We start from the raw sequence: 15,528 nt of genomic DNA, 5'->3' as shown, positions 1-15,528 counted from the left end.
ATAATTCAACATCCATGATGTTAAAGGACTCTATATCTCTATCCTAATTAGAACTTGTCCGCATCATACAGCTACGCCTGGTTAACAAGTGACTGAAGGACTTCAATTTTATGTGTTTTTTACCTTCCTCTGCCTATTTACCGAATTTTCTATGTCAAAGACAAAGACCTGATGAAGGCTTCCAAGCAGAAACGCGCGTAGTGCATCTACCGCTTTGCCTACATCATGTTTCTCTTTCCTTTTTTAATGGTTCATTATATGTATGTCTGTATATATTTGAAAAACTCCAAAAATAATACCAATATATCATGTACTGCACTGAAATGTGGTGAAAACATTATTCATTTATAGACAAACAAAAAAAACTATATTTTTTCAAAATAATAAATCCTATAAAGAAATATATATTTGTGTAGTCGTTGACAGTTATGTACATAGTGGGTTTTTAGACTGTTATTGTATTGTGTAACTAGTTATAGGCCTTTTCATACCAGACTGCAGGAGGTAGTGTCACAAACACCAGCAACTCCATCAAGGTGGCGTTGGCATGGAGTGGTGAAAACCTGAGCCAGGAATGGTGTGGGGACTTTCAGTGCTCTAGCTAAAATGCTATTTTACCTCGGGAGCACTCCTAACCACCAACCAAGCATTTAGAATGCAACGGTCTCGCCTTTGCAAAAGTTAGAGCTATTGGCATTGTAAATGACAAACTTTTTATTTATGTGTTGGTTTTGAAAACAGATAAATAAATGGCATTGTCATTTACAATGCCAATAGCTTAATCTCTAGCAAATGCAAAACCTATTGCATTTGCACACACACACAGCGCCACACACACACAGCGCCACACACACAGCGCCACACACACACAGTGCCACACACACACAGCACCACACACAGCGCCACACACAGCCACACACACACACAGCCACACACACACACAGAGCCACACACACACAGAGCCACACACACACACAGAGCCACACACACAGAGCCACACACACACACAGAGCCACACACACACACAGAGCCACACACACACACAGAGCCACACACACACAGAGCCACACACACACAGAGCCACAATCACACCCAGAGCCACACACACACACACACACAGAGCCACACACACACACAGAGCCACACACACACACACACACAGAGCCACACACACACAGCCACACACAGAGCCACACACACACTCTTACCCAAAATAGTCAGGGAGAACAGACCAATCAGCGAAGAAGCACAGCACCCGCAAGCATACACAAACCAAATCCACAAAACAAAAACACATCATCTCCGTAACTCCAAGCAACACGCATTAACAATCGAACAATTAAACAAACACAATAACCACTAAACAGGAACGGCCACGAGTATTGTGTGGCAACAATGGAGGTCCGTCGGAGCCATAAGACTGATGACGCCTAAATAGTGTCGCCCAAACACCGACTCTTGGTGGGGACAACCTGCGCCGCGCAATAGAAGCCGAGGAAAGACTACCGGCTCGGCAGCTCCGCTAATGTCAGGACAATGAAAGGGGAATGACACTGCCTCAAAGTACATTTCAACCGAACTAAGCAGGATGCTGAAGTGAACGTTCCATCTTTCCACCTGCATTTTGAAGTATGTGCACCCCCACCCCCGGCTCAACCCCCCCCCTCCCCCCCCGCACCCCACTTCGCCAATCTACAGTAAGGTTCAGACGGGCACATTATTTTTAATCTGAACTCTCCCCGGGTCAAACGGTCAGCAGGGGATTACTGATTAAAATGGTCCCCCTCGCACTGCACTTGAATAATGGAAGTTTTATGTGTGCAGCCTGGCACACAGTTTTCCCGCGGCGAAACAAAAAATTTCGCCTGCGACACACTGCTGCGCAGTGAACGCCAGGCGAAACCTAAAAACAGACACTTGAAGATGCTGAAAAGCTCCCAGAAACCGGAAGAGGCGCCCGTGTATGACACAGGAGGCGGGCACTGCTCAAGGAAACAGGAAGTGCTCAGAGGCACAGGACACAACTCTGTTCTCAAACCAAACCAAACAACATCATGCACCCCAAGCGGAAACCAAAACACGAAACAGAAGTAAATGGATTGGAAATCACCGGAGCAGGACAGGTCCTCACTGGGAGATCAAATCACAGACAGTAAAAGACCAAAGCCAGGCTCAGACATCACCAATGAACCGCACCAAGGCCGAGTGTGCAACTGACGGCAGGGGCCCTCACGCACCGCCCTGCAGGATGAACAGCAGATCCAGCCCCTCCTCCCCTCAAGATAGCATCCTTCACACACTGCCCTGCAGGATAAACAGCAGAGCCAGCCCCTCCCTCCCTCGAGATACCATCCTTCACACACCGCTCTGTGGAATGAACAGCAGAGTTGGACCCTCCCAACCCCTGTGAGATAGATTGCATTCTTCACTCACTGCCCTGCATGATGAACTGCAGAGCCAGTCCCTCATCGGAGATAGCATCCTTCACACACCACCCTGCAGGATAAACAGCAGATCCAGCCACTGTATTGAGGAGCTCCAACCACCGCACAGGTCAGGGGGGTCACCAGGGCCGATGCGTAGAAGGCGGAAAAGCAGAACACCTTGTTCTCCATTATCGTAGCTGTGCGCGGACTGCTCTCTGTCGAGGATCACAGAGGAGTGCGGGGCTAGCCGGGAAGAGGCGGCTAGTTAAACAAGCGCTCTGACACCTTCGGGTAAAGTCTGCGCTACATAAAAAAGCATTAAATTAAAAATAAACAAGTCTCCAATTACAAAGGCAGACAAGCTGAAGCGGCAGCGGGGAATTTCTGGGTGAGGTAATGAGGTGGCTCGCGTGTCCGAGGGCCAGCAGCAGCTTCAGACCACAGCTGAGCAGAGGGAGGGGGGGAGAGCGCGACGATACCATCCTTCACACACCGCTCTGTGGAATGAACAGCAGAGTTGGCCCCTTCCAACCCCTGTGAGATAGATTGCATTCTTCACTCACTGCCCTGCATGATGAACTGCAGAGCCAGTCCCTCATCGGAGATAGCATCCTTCAAATACCACCCTGCAGGATAAACAGCAGAGCCAGCCCCTCCCCCTCCGACATAGCATACTTCACACACCACCCTGCAGGATAAACAGCAGAGCCAGCCCGTCCTCCCCCTTGAGATGGCATCCTTCACACACTGCCCTGCAGGATAAACAGCAGAGCCAGCCCCTCCCTCCCTCGAGATACCATCCTTCACACACCGCTCTGTGGAATGAACAGCAGAGTTGGCCCCTCCCAACCCCTGTGAGATAGATTGCATTCTTCACTCACTGCCCTGCATGATGAACTGCAGATCCAGTCCCTCATCGGAGATAGCATCCTTCACATACCACCCTGCAGGATAAACAGCAGAGCCAGCCCCTCCCCTCCGACATAGCATCCTTCACACACCACCCTGCAGGATAAACAGCAGAGCCAGCACCTCCTCCCCCTCGAGATGGCATCCTTCACACACTGCCCTGCAGGATGAACAGCAGATCCAGCCCCTCTTCCCCTCAAGATAGCATCCTTCACACACTGCCCTGCAGGATAAACAGCAGAGCCAGCCCCTCCCTCCCTCGAGATACCATCCTTCACACACCGCTCTGTGGAATGAACAGCAGAGTTGGACCCTCCCAACCCCTGTGAGATAGATTGCATCCTTCACTCACTACCCTGCATGATGAACTGCAGAGCCAGTCCCTCATCGGAGATAGCATCCTTCACACACCACCCTGCAGGATAAGCAGCAGAGCCAGCCACTGTATCGAGGAGCTCCAACCACCGCACAGGTCAGGGTGGGTCACCAGGGCCGATGCGCAGAAGGGGGAAAAGCAGAACACCCTGTTCTCCATTATCATGGCTGTGCAAGGACTGCTCTCTGTCGAGGATCACAGAGGAGTGCGGGGCTATCCGGGAAGAGGCGGCTCTGACACCTACGGGTAAAGTCTGCGCTACATAAAAACGCATTAAATTAATAAAAAAAATAAACAAGTCTCCAATTACAAAGGCAGACAAGTTGAGGCGGCAGCGGGAAATTTCTGGGTGAGGTAATGAGGTGGCTCGGGTGTCCGAGGGCCAGCAGCAGCTTCAGACCACAGCTGAGCAGGGGGGAGGGCGAGAGCGTGACGGAGGAGGGCAGAGGCAAGTGGGGGGGGAGGCCAAGCAGCTCCTGAAAGACACGGACAGCGGAAAACAAACAGGGAGACGACATGAGACGGGGTAGACGTACAAAGTAAAAAGAAAATTATAAACAGAATGCAGCTTACCTGATCGCAAATACAAAGTACTTCCTGGCAACTTAAATCTCGCAGCCCACTCCGACAAAAGACACTTTGAAAAAGACCAAAACATGACGGAAAAAATAAACATCCGCCCATGAGGCGGGATGCGAAGAAATCTACGGAACGCCCACTAATCTGCTCCCGCGAAGATTGGCACATCTCTCTTCCAATGGCTAGCCTCCATTTATGGAGCTAGCCAATGGAAGAGAGAGGCGGGACAAAGCCCTGTACTGGCTAACATAAGATTTCGCCTGCGCGAACACTGCTGCGCAGTGGACGCCAGGCGAAACCTAAAAAGTCACATTGTTGGAAGCCCTGAACCTCCCTAGAGCACAGAGTTAAAAAGTACATTACTTAAACGACAATGACATCTTCGAAAGATGGTCTTGACCGGTCGGTGCCAAGCTGTGCTTGGCCAATTATGTGGCACAAAGATGACACAGTGGGTGAGGCCAATAGAGCTGAACAGGGTAAGGACCATTTAACAAAACGGTCCAAGCATGGGGTGAAGGAGTAAATGAACCAGAGAGATACTATGCAGTTTGCGTCAAGTAGGGAAGCAGCAGCAGCCCAAGATATCTGCTTACTTCCAGAAAGCTACCTGATGTAGAACTCCGGGCAGTAGCAAATTTCAGTGTGTTTACCGGATGGGCCCCATGTCACCAGGGGCGCTATCCTTGTCCTCGCAATTTCTTCGACAACACAGTGCTTCCTGAGAGATGTAGTCCTGCTTCTCCTCAGTTGGATTAAAGTTTTGGATTGCAATTATTTGGCAAAAGAAAAATTACACCAGAGAGATTGATAATGAACAATTTCCAGTAGTTGAGTGAATAGCCCTGCAGAGTGCTAAGCCCTTGATCTCTGTGGTGAGTGGGGGCAATAGGTGTGACCTGATGCCCCTGACCCCTACTGCAGTACAGTCCACTTGTCTACACTACCACAATACCTGCACAACTTGCGTCCAAGACGCGTTTAGATGAATCTTGCCTTTTACTATAGCGGTTGTGTCTTTGTTGAAAATTACAGGCTGTAAAGCACAGTGAGGCCATAAAGGTTTTGAACAGCGCTATATAAAATCATACGATTACATTTACAATGCTTATGTTTCCAGATATGACATGTAAGTATGCATATGCAAATAAACACAACCTGAACAACATGTGCTCATAAAATTGCAAATGAAACTCTCTTTTCATCTCTGGAGATAAATCAACAACAGAATGTGAAAAAACAACGTAAAATGGTAACTTCTATGCAATTTCCATTTGCACCATGCCTGCGGGTGTAAAAAATACGATCATATTTAGATATGGTACAGTCCTCTTCAAGCAGACTGCATTGGCCTCACCACAATCGTATTAGCAGCAAAACAGTGTTTTAAATAACCAGGGAATGGACTTAGCAAGTAATAAAAAAACGCACATAAGATCATGCCCTGAAATCAAAGTCCCTTCTGTATGCGACAATAATGCGGACTTATCACATTTAGCATGTGTTCTACATATTTGATGTAGCGCAGGTCTGGCTTCAAGGAGCATCTGCACACTTTACAGATACAAATGTTATTGTAGCAGGAACATCTCAACATAGAACAGAATGGTGCACAGGGTCAAGGAACATCCTTTACAACGAAACTCTAACAACGCGGTACCATTACCACGCAGGTTTTACAACGAAAGTCGTTACAACGACTTTCGCTGGAGGGCGCTCTAGGATAGGGAATAATTTAATTTACTATCCAACACCTTCCCTACTATCCACGGGGACTGGAGTTGGAATAGTAAATTAAACTATTCACTATCCAGCGCCCCCAACGCAAGTCGTTGTAACAACTTGCGTTGTAAAACCTGCGTTGTAACGGTACGCCACGCGTTGTACCGTCATACATCCCACTAAGAGCCAACTGTAAACCAGACAATCTGGGCTATATAGCCTGCATTTTTTCTAAAGCTTGGATTTTGCAGTCTATACGTATCAAAAAGTGCAACTTTCCAGTATGTGACTTAGTTTTGTCTAGTCCGAAGACAGGAAAAGGTGTCACGAGCAACTTAGCACTTATGCTACCGGTAAAAGTGAAGGCGTGCAGTATTGAGAACAGGCAAACAGGCAGGGTACTCGGGCACCGGCTCAATGTACACGGTGCGTGCTTTGTTGAAGGTTTTCCAGTATGGTCCATGTTGTTAATTGCTTTAAAAAGATGTCACTCACACAGGCACTAATTTCCTCACTGACCTCATGTGTGTGGATTGTAAACAGAAATTTAAAAAGCGAATAACAACATGGACCATACTGGAAAACAAAACATGCACCGTTAGAGGAAGCGCATTTGCTTTAAAACATGCCAAACTTACATTTGCTTAAACGCAGCTGATTCATCACCCCTAAACCACATCTTTCTGAAATCAAGTGGCAAGCCAAACTAACAAAAGAGTCAGTCGCAAACAACACAAGTGAATACAGGAGAAAGAAAACATGTGAAAGGGCTGATCACCATGGGTGGAAACAAAAACAACAAAAGCGGGACAATTGGGACAGTTTGACCACCCAAAAGACATGGAGTTTAAAAGACACACAAAAGCAGCAGCTAAAAGTGAGGAGCATGGGAGGGATGTGAAACAGCATGTATCGGTTCGAGACATCGCATGCACGGCGTCTAGATCCGAGACCTAAAAAGCACACTTTTTTGGTCAAGATCTAGCTTTCTGTCAAATTTGGTGTAATTCTGTTCAGCTGTTTTGGCTGTAGTATTGTTTATAGTGGAAATGGCATGAGAAAAAAGTGTTTTGTGACTACCCCTTTTTCTTGGCCCCCGCTTGACAGATCACCCCATAACTGTCTGTCTTTTCCTGTGTGGTAACTGTTTTGTGTGAGCTAAGAAAGCTAGCCTTGTTGCAGTCCATTCTGTATCTCATCTATGGAGGAAATCTTGTATGTTGCTATTCACTCTTTAACTGTTTTGACTGAGAGAAGGAAGCTTGTCCTGTTGTGGTCTATTCTGTACATTAACTATGTTTAAGGATCTTATTCTCTCTCTGCCTGTGACATACCTTCTTTGTGGGAGTTAGGGAAGCTTTTCCAATCAGTATTTATTCTTTACTTAGTTTATGTTTCTGAGAGAAACTTAGGACCAGACTCATAATCTGGAGGATGGACCGTTTATCCGCCAGGGTGACAGAGTAATTTACCCCATTCCCCTGACAGATGTCCCGTCCGTCAGATTTAGAAATGACCACCAAGCATCAATTATTTTGTCTGAAAGAGGGAAAATTGCTCTGTTGTTGCCCAATTTTTACCTTGCCATTGTTTATGAAGTCGACTAAGTCTTTCTCTACCTGTGCTGTATCTGCTATGTGTGAGCTGGGAAAGCTTGTCCAAGCGTCCATCCTGTACATTATCTATGTTTATGAAGGAAAGAAGTCTGATCTGTTTCCACCCACTCTCTACCTGTTTTGCGTGAGCTAGAGAAGCTTGCTCTGTCGCTGTCCATTCTGTACCTCTTCTATGTATGTGAAGGAAGCTTGATCTGTTTTTACTTACTCGCCACTTGTTTTGTTTGAAAGAGGGAAGCTTGCTTTGTCGCTGTCCATTCTGTACCTCATCTATTTTTGAGAAGGAAGCTTGATCTGTTTCTACTCACTCGCCACTTGTTTTGTCTGAGTGAGGGAAACTTGCTTTGTCGCTGTCCATTCTGTACCTCATCTATGTATGCGAAGGAAGCTTGATCTGTTTCTACTCACTCGCCACAGGTTTTGTCTGAGTGAGGGAAGCTTGCTCTGTCGCTGTCCATTCTGTACCTTATCTATGTATGCGAAGGAAGCTTGATCTGTTTTTACTCACTCACCACATGTTTTGTCTGAGCGAGGGAAGCTTGCTCTGTCGCTATCCATTTTGTACCTCTTCTATGTATGCGAAGGAAGCTTGATCTGTTTCTACTCACTCGCCACATGTTTTGTCTGAGCGAGGGAAGCTTGCTCTGTCGCTATCCATTCTGTACCTCTTCTATGTATGTGAAGGAAGCTTGATCTGTTTCTACTCACTCGCCACTTGTTTTGTCTGAGCGAGGGAAGCTTGCTCTGTCGCTGTCCATTCTGTACCTTATCTATGTATGCGAAGGAAGCTTGATCGGTTTTTACTCACTCACCACATGTTTTGTCTGAGCGAGGGAAGCTTGCTCTGTCGCTATCCATTCTGTACCTCTTCTATGTATGCGAAGGAAGCTTGATCTGTTTCTACTCACTCGCCACATGTTTTGTCTGAGCAAGGGAAGCTTGCTCTGTCGCTATCCATTCTGTACCTCTTCTATGTATGTGAAGGAAGCTTGATCTGTTTCTACTCACTCGCCACTTGTTTTGTCTGAGCGAGGGAAGCTTGCTCTGTCGCTGTCCATTCTGTACCTTATCTATGTATGTGAAGGAAGCTTGATCTGTTTCTCTTCAATCGCCACTTGTTTTGTCTGAGCGAGGGAAGCTTGCTTTGTCACTGTCCATTCTGTACCTTATCTATGTATGCGAAGGAAGCCTGATCTGTTTCTACTCACTCGCCACATGTTTTGTCTGAGCGAGGGAAGCTTGCTCTGTCGCTATCCATTCTGTACCTCATCTATGTATGAGAAGGAAGCTTGATCTGTTTCTATTCACTCACCGCTTGTTTTGTCTGAGGGAGGGAAGCTTGCTCTGTTGCGGTCCATTCTGGACCTTGTCAATGTTTCTGAAGGAATCTGGGCCTTTCCTTGCAATACTCTTCTCATTTAGTATCACTTTGTTCTTTGAGAGTGAGGGAAATGTGCCCTACTTCTGCCTGCTCAGTGCCATCCTCAGTCCCTGGTCCTGCCAGTCTGCCACTTCCAGTAGCACTAAATTTGCTTGATCTTTTCGTCATTTCTCTGGCCTTCCTGAGATCTGGGAGCACTGATATGCTATCGGCTGACACTCAGCTGTATCTCAAGGAGCAGCGACAAGAGCAATTCACAGCATGCCACTCTTGTCGTCAACCTGCAGAGTAAGAGATTCGATCTTCAGGCTCCTGGCACTAGAGAGAAATTACCGGCCTCCCACTGCCATCATCACAGTAGTGCCTCCAGGGAGGTGCACTATGGGCCTGATTACGAGTTGCATGGTATTGCCGGGGTGACACATGCACATGTGAAATGTATGTTACCATGCTGTACCACCACGCCACTACTGAGCAATAATGAGTTGAACACAAGGGAAGAGGGGATTGCCATGCAGAAACATATTGATCAGTCGAAAAACCACACGTGGGGTTTACCCACTGCAGGCTTTGAAACAGCTAGAGTGCTGATCACACTCTCCCAAGCACCACAACTCGAGCTGAAGAAATCAGCCTCACCAACATAGCTGCAGTTCAATTTTCTATGTAAGTTAATTTGCGATTGGACAAGGCAGCCCTCACCTCTTTTCTCCCTTACCCCCAGATGCATCAAGCATACATTTTGCGATTCCTTATTAGCGAAAAATAAGGAATCGTTAATAAGGAATAGCAAAATGCTATGCAAGAAGAAATCACATTAAAAATAGCGATTTCTTAAAATTCCTTAATTGCGACTCGCAAATTGCGAGTCGCAATTAAGGAATACCTCCCTAATCATTCCTATGGGCTTAGAGGCCCATAGGAATGAATGGGAAGACATTCTCAATTTGCGAATCGAAAATTAGCGAATCGCAAAATGAGAATGCGATTTCAAGGGTGCAGGGGTGTCCAAAGGACACCCTGTGCACCCCTGAAATTGATCTGTGCACATATGTTGCGCATGTGTGTGCACAGCATGAAACTTTGAAAAATGCACTTTAGTGCATTTTTCAAAGTTTTTGCAAATTACCATGAAGTTGAACTTCATGGTAATTTGCGAGCCCTGTTAGCGAAATCGCTATTTTTCAGACTTTCATGCATTGCATTTAAGGAATCTCAATTTGAGATTCTTTAAATGCAAGTAATCGCAATTTAGCGAATTCTTAATTTGCGATTTTTGCATTTGGGATGATGCATCCCAAATGCAAAAATACCGGTCGCAAAGGGGCAGATTCTGAGAATCTGCCCCTTTGCGAGCGGATTTTACCTTGATGCATCTGGGCCTAAGTCTTTTGTGCTGCTGTGGCCAATGGGTTCAACGGAGAGTTATAAAAATGACCCACAATGGGGGATACAACTTTACATTAATCTGGACATTGTGGATACGGTACTACAGATAGTGCTTTATATACTGGGGCATTATGGATATATGGGCTTGGGATGGTGCCTTAAGAATTGTGTGTACCTGCCTGCCGGACTGGAAACCTAAAGCAGCCCTGGCAAATGTTTTCAGACCAGTCCCCGTATGGTGCATCGTGAAAAACCCTATCCCTCACCCTACCAGCCTCCAGGGCTCAGCATGCCCAGTCCGGCCTTGGATGGCGCTGTACGTACCATGGCACTGTCAACGCTTTCCTGGTTCTGGCGCTTTAAATACTGGAGCAATTATGGCCTGTCTAATGTCCATTGCATATGGCACAAATACTGACCTTGGTGAAAACTGGTGTAACTCGGGTGCTCTACATGCTGGGCCATTGTGAACTTTGGCCTGAGTACGGTGCTTTAAAAATGGAAGATTTCTTAAGTTTGGTGCGTTCCATACTCAAGCAAAACTTTTCTGGCTTTTCTACTTTTCAGGTTTGATTTTGGTGGGCATTCGCCAGCCCATGGCGATGTTTAAACTGGGGTTGAAAGCAAGTGTGGCTCTGCTGTTTTCCATATTAGGATAAAGTGGAAATTAGCCCAGAGTGCTTCACGTGAAGGGGTGTGGGAAATCTGCATAATTTGCTTTCACTTAATAGTGCAAAATGTTGTAAAACTACTCCAAATTACACATTATTATGAGTATTACAAATATGGCAGTGTGTGCTATGATTTAGCACTAAATACGTCCCTGAGATGCATACCACATATAAAAAATTTAGCACCAAAACACAAGCACCGTGAACGGAAGCCACGCGCATTCTGCTCATTAGCGTTGTTCCTTCTCACTCAATAATTTTGCTGACAACACGTATAATTGTGGTTTTAGTTCAGGAATTTTGTGCAACAGGCGCCACGAGAAATTACGCAAATTCCACCAGCAAAACATAAACATAAACATAACTGAAATGTCACCTGGGCATATTTACATGCTTGCGCAAAGTAGAAAAGGCTGGGTTATTACAAAAGTTCTCCTTCGAGTCTGCCTATAAAATACATTGCTTCACACCAAATACATACATTAAAGTGTACTCCAATATTTCATGACTGGCTCCATTATTCAGTGCAATTTGGGACTGGTGTTAAACTATACCCAGGACTGTTTGGCATTCCCAGGCCCCACTTCTGTAGGCATGGAGGCCACAGGCATTGTTCTAGGGAACACATCATGGGTATCTTCCATAAAATGAGCATTTAACAAAAAAGCGAATTCAGGCAGACTGGAACCCGGCCTTACAGCACTGATTACAGGAGATATATGGGATTAACTCTCCCTTCTCTCAGTGTCTAGCAGTCGGTGCCCCCGGGGCATGCTGAGCCACTGCAGTAACAGTACAGGCTATTTATTTATTAGATATTGTTTTATCGTGTGGCTGCTCCTTCATTCTGCAGATTAGTACCCTTAGGTACGAGAGTATAAATGGCACTACTAGGAACTGCAGGCACGTGTTCAATCTGACTTCACACACGCGTGGAAGCACTTTAGCTGAATAGGTGCACTTCAAGCTAATTGAAGTAGTTTGTGAAAGGTAAATAAGAATGCCAGAATTGTATCCACTCTCCGTCTGTGCCCTGGTAAAAACACGACTACGAGTGCTACAGCTGCTCCTACTACTAGTGCGGGTACTACCACCACTCGTGTTGTTTTATCTTTTAATGTAGCACTTCGTACTCTAGTTTTACCATTGTATAGACCTGTGGATAAAAGGAGTTACTGATTGACTGGACTCCAAGTGATCAGCATGTATCGGATGAAAAGCTGAGGAGTTCTGAAATTCAGCCTCTAGCCTTTAAGTTACATCAGATAGAAAAGGACATGTTTAACTCACTGAGCCATCTTCTATTACTAGTACTACCAGTAGTTCTAATACTGTAAAGACTAGCCTTAAGGCCATTAGTACTTGGCTTACTACTGCTATGACGAAGAATGTATGATGTTACAAAGCCTACATTTACAACGCATGCCTTTACAACGCAATTTTTACATCGCAACACCCTTTACAACGCATTCCATTACATTGGATGACACTACATCGCATTTTTAGAAACTACCTTTACAACGCAATACATTACATCGCATAACACCTTTACAGCGCATATCATTACAATGCATACCATTACATTGTATTTAAGGTAAGTATTGGATGGTATAGGGGTAACAATTACTATTCTAACTTCCGGGGGTGAAACAGCAGGGTAAGTGCTGATAGTGTAGGGGTTAAAAATTACTATTCTAACTCCAGGGGTTGCAACAGTAGGGTAAGTGTTGGATAGTGTAGGAGTACTATGTGTTGTAGTGGTATGCGTTGTAATGCCTGCGTTGTAGTGACATGTGTTGTAAAGGATGTTGCGATGTAATGACTGTGTTGTAAGTGTAGTGCAATGTAATGACGGTGTTGTAAAGGTTGTTTCCCACGAGGAAGCAGCACTACCTCTAGTAATGCTACAATTATTAGTAATATTTGTATTACTGCAATACATGTAATTCACTTCATGCTTCAACTAGCAAGGCTACTGTCTTTGTTGTTAGTACTAGTACTCATGGTAGTAATGCTACTGCTTCAACTCGTTTTAGAACTACTACTACTAAGGGAAGAAGTACTAATGCCAACTACTATCAGAATATGCAGACAGGTCCAGGCTAAAGGGGCACACAGCAATGCTTCATTTATGAGCTTCGTGCGGTCTTATAGTAATTAACTGAGGGCAGTAACATGAAGCCGACTGTGGATAAAGCAAGCAATGGGTGTATTTGGTTCAGTTCATTAGTCCTGTCTGGGTAAGGAATGTTGGAAAGGGCCTACAGTTCGAAGAGTTGTTTGGGCCAAGAGATAGTTGTTTGAGTAGTGATTTGAACTGAGTGATGTGAGCTGCGCTTGGGCTGCACATCTCGCGTGGGGTTTTGAGTAGAGTGAATCGGGGTTCTGAGGTTAGGGTTGGGCACCTAAGTCATAAGTTTCTTGTTTGCGTGGGCTGGGCTTTTATAATAATAATCCATATTTGTTAAGCGCAAACCGATAACCCTTAAGGTTTCAAGGCACAGGGGCCGTCGGGGAGATTAAGTGAGATATTGCCCAGAGTCACATGATGCTGAGATGCCTCCGGTGCCAGGGATCCAACCGTGAGCCAAGCACTCCGAGTCAGCCGTTCTGGCCACTGCGCCACACCTCTCATTTAGCATTTTAGCTTACAGGGCATTGCTCTGGTTTGTCGAGGTTAAGTAGACTGTGGATAGCTGTTGATCTATGTCTTGGATATCTGTGGGGGTGCTCAGCTCATGTATTGCACAGTTTTTGATAAGTGACAAAGTATCCATGAGTTATGCATCATTGACCTGATTAAAAATACATTTTCGAAATTAGCTGTTCTTCAATGTCTGATTTGCCTTTGGGAAAATACGTAGTCATCTGTAAGGGAGATTGACCACGACTTTTGCTTAATTTCTTCAGGGTTATTTTTTGGTCTTCTTGTGAGTACGGCTGTCAATCATTTGTAGTGTTCTGTAGGTTATTGTAGGAGGACATGCCGGCATTCACCCTTCGAGGCTGATGGACCACTAATATTGCAGAACATATGCACATCCATGCGACTACGAATCCTAAAAGATTGACTTAGCCTTTGGGGTTCAACATATAGATAGCTGTGAGGTGGATGATTATTACACTTGTTATTTACTGTGCTTCAAAGCCACTGTGGGAGCTGGTGATACATAAAGAAACAAGCAATTTTTATGTCTGGAGCTAGTGAAGACTTTTTGATTCTACTAAAACTATATACATAATACATTTAGTTATGTGGCCGCTCAGCCACACCTCTTCACCCATTGGTCTGTTATTGTGTCACTCACATGTTTCTTCTGCCGACTAATGCATGGGGCAAAGGGCCAGCCTACTTCAGCCATTGGCTAATTTAACTGTGAATGACAGCATTGTGGTCAATCCCTTCAATACAGGGACTGCATTGTCAAGTGTTCTTTGAGATGCTAAAAAAATGATTTTACTTTTAGCCAGTCTTTATTTTTTTATATTGGCAAGGCTCAGGCAGCTCCTTGAAAATATTATTTTATAAATATCATGGCAAAACAAAACAACCATTGACAGAGCCTAAAGGCAGGCAAACAACATTAGATAGATTGTCTCTGCCAATGCTTGTTTATGGCTTGAGGAGGCAATCTAATTTTGCTATAGAAAGGTGTACACTGATGGTGTGGTCTAGTTTCTCGTTTTTGTTTCAGTTAAACTTTTTGGTTTTAGTTCTCTAATTTTTCCCAAAATTCTATTTTTCTTTTTGAGCGAGAGATGGTCCAGGCATGACTCTTTCCCATCCCCCCTCCTCCGTCCACACAGTACGTACAGTTCAGAGCTCACAGCCCTTTTATTATTAATGCTCAGACAGCCCCTGAGTCTGCCTGCTGCAGACAGCAGCAGCTGGCTGTTCTTTTTCATGGAGTGAGAGATGCCCAGGTGGGGGTACTGCCTGGGGTCACTGGTACAGAAGGACAGATCAAAGGCTTGTTGAGCAGTTCGCCTCCTAGAACTTCTCGGGGGCCTTCGCCTTTCCAGCGCCGATGGCTTGAAGGACGAGCATCGACCGGACTGTGTGTGGCTGGAAGTGCTTAATTTGTAAAGAATAAGTGCTGTGAACTTCAGTTCTGCTCAGAAGCCCACAGCAAGTGCTATCAAAGGTTGACGTGCCAAATACCAAAATTGCTTAGTCTTGATTCCACCACATGATGCCTCTTTAATCCACCAACAGACGCTCCCTGTCCCTTGATCTCACTCTTGTAGGTTCTTTTTCATCCCTGCTTTCTCCCTTTGTCACGTTTTTCTGTCTTTTTCTTCATCCTTCTCTCTATCTTTGGTGTTTTTGCTCCCTTGCTCTGGAATAAAGTCTACTGAGGAAATCTAAGGGCCGGTCCCCAGTTATGAGTGCAGATGGCCCAATCCGTGCTCACTACGCCACTGGAGTCAAGCTATCCTGGCTGATGAGGGCTGAAAG

The sequence above is a fragment of the Lissotriton helveticus genome, chromosome 5_1, assembly GCF_964261635.1.
Source record: "Lissotriton helveticus chromosome 5_1, aLisHel1.1, whole genome shotgun sequence".
In the NCBI taxonomy this organism is placed as follows: domain Eukaryota; kingdom Metazoa; phylum Chordata; class Amphibia; order Caudata; family Salamandridae; genus Lissotriton; species Lissotriton helveticus.
This window is presented reverse-complemented; position numbering follows the sequence as displayed.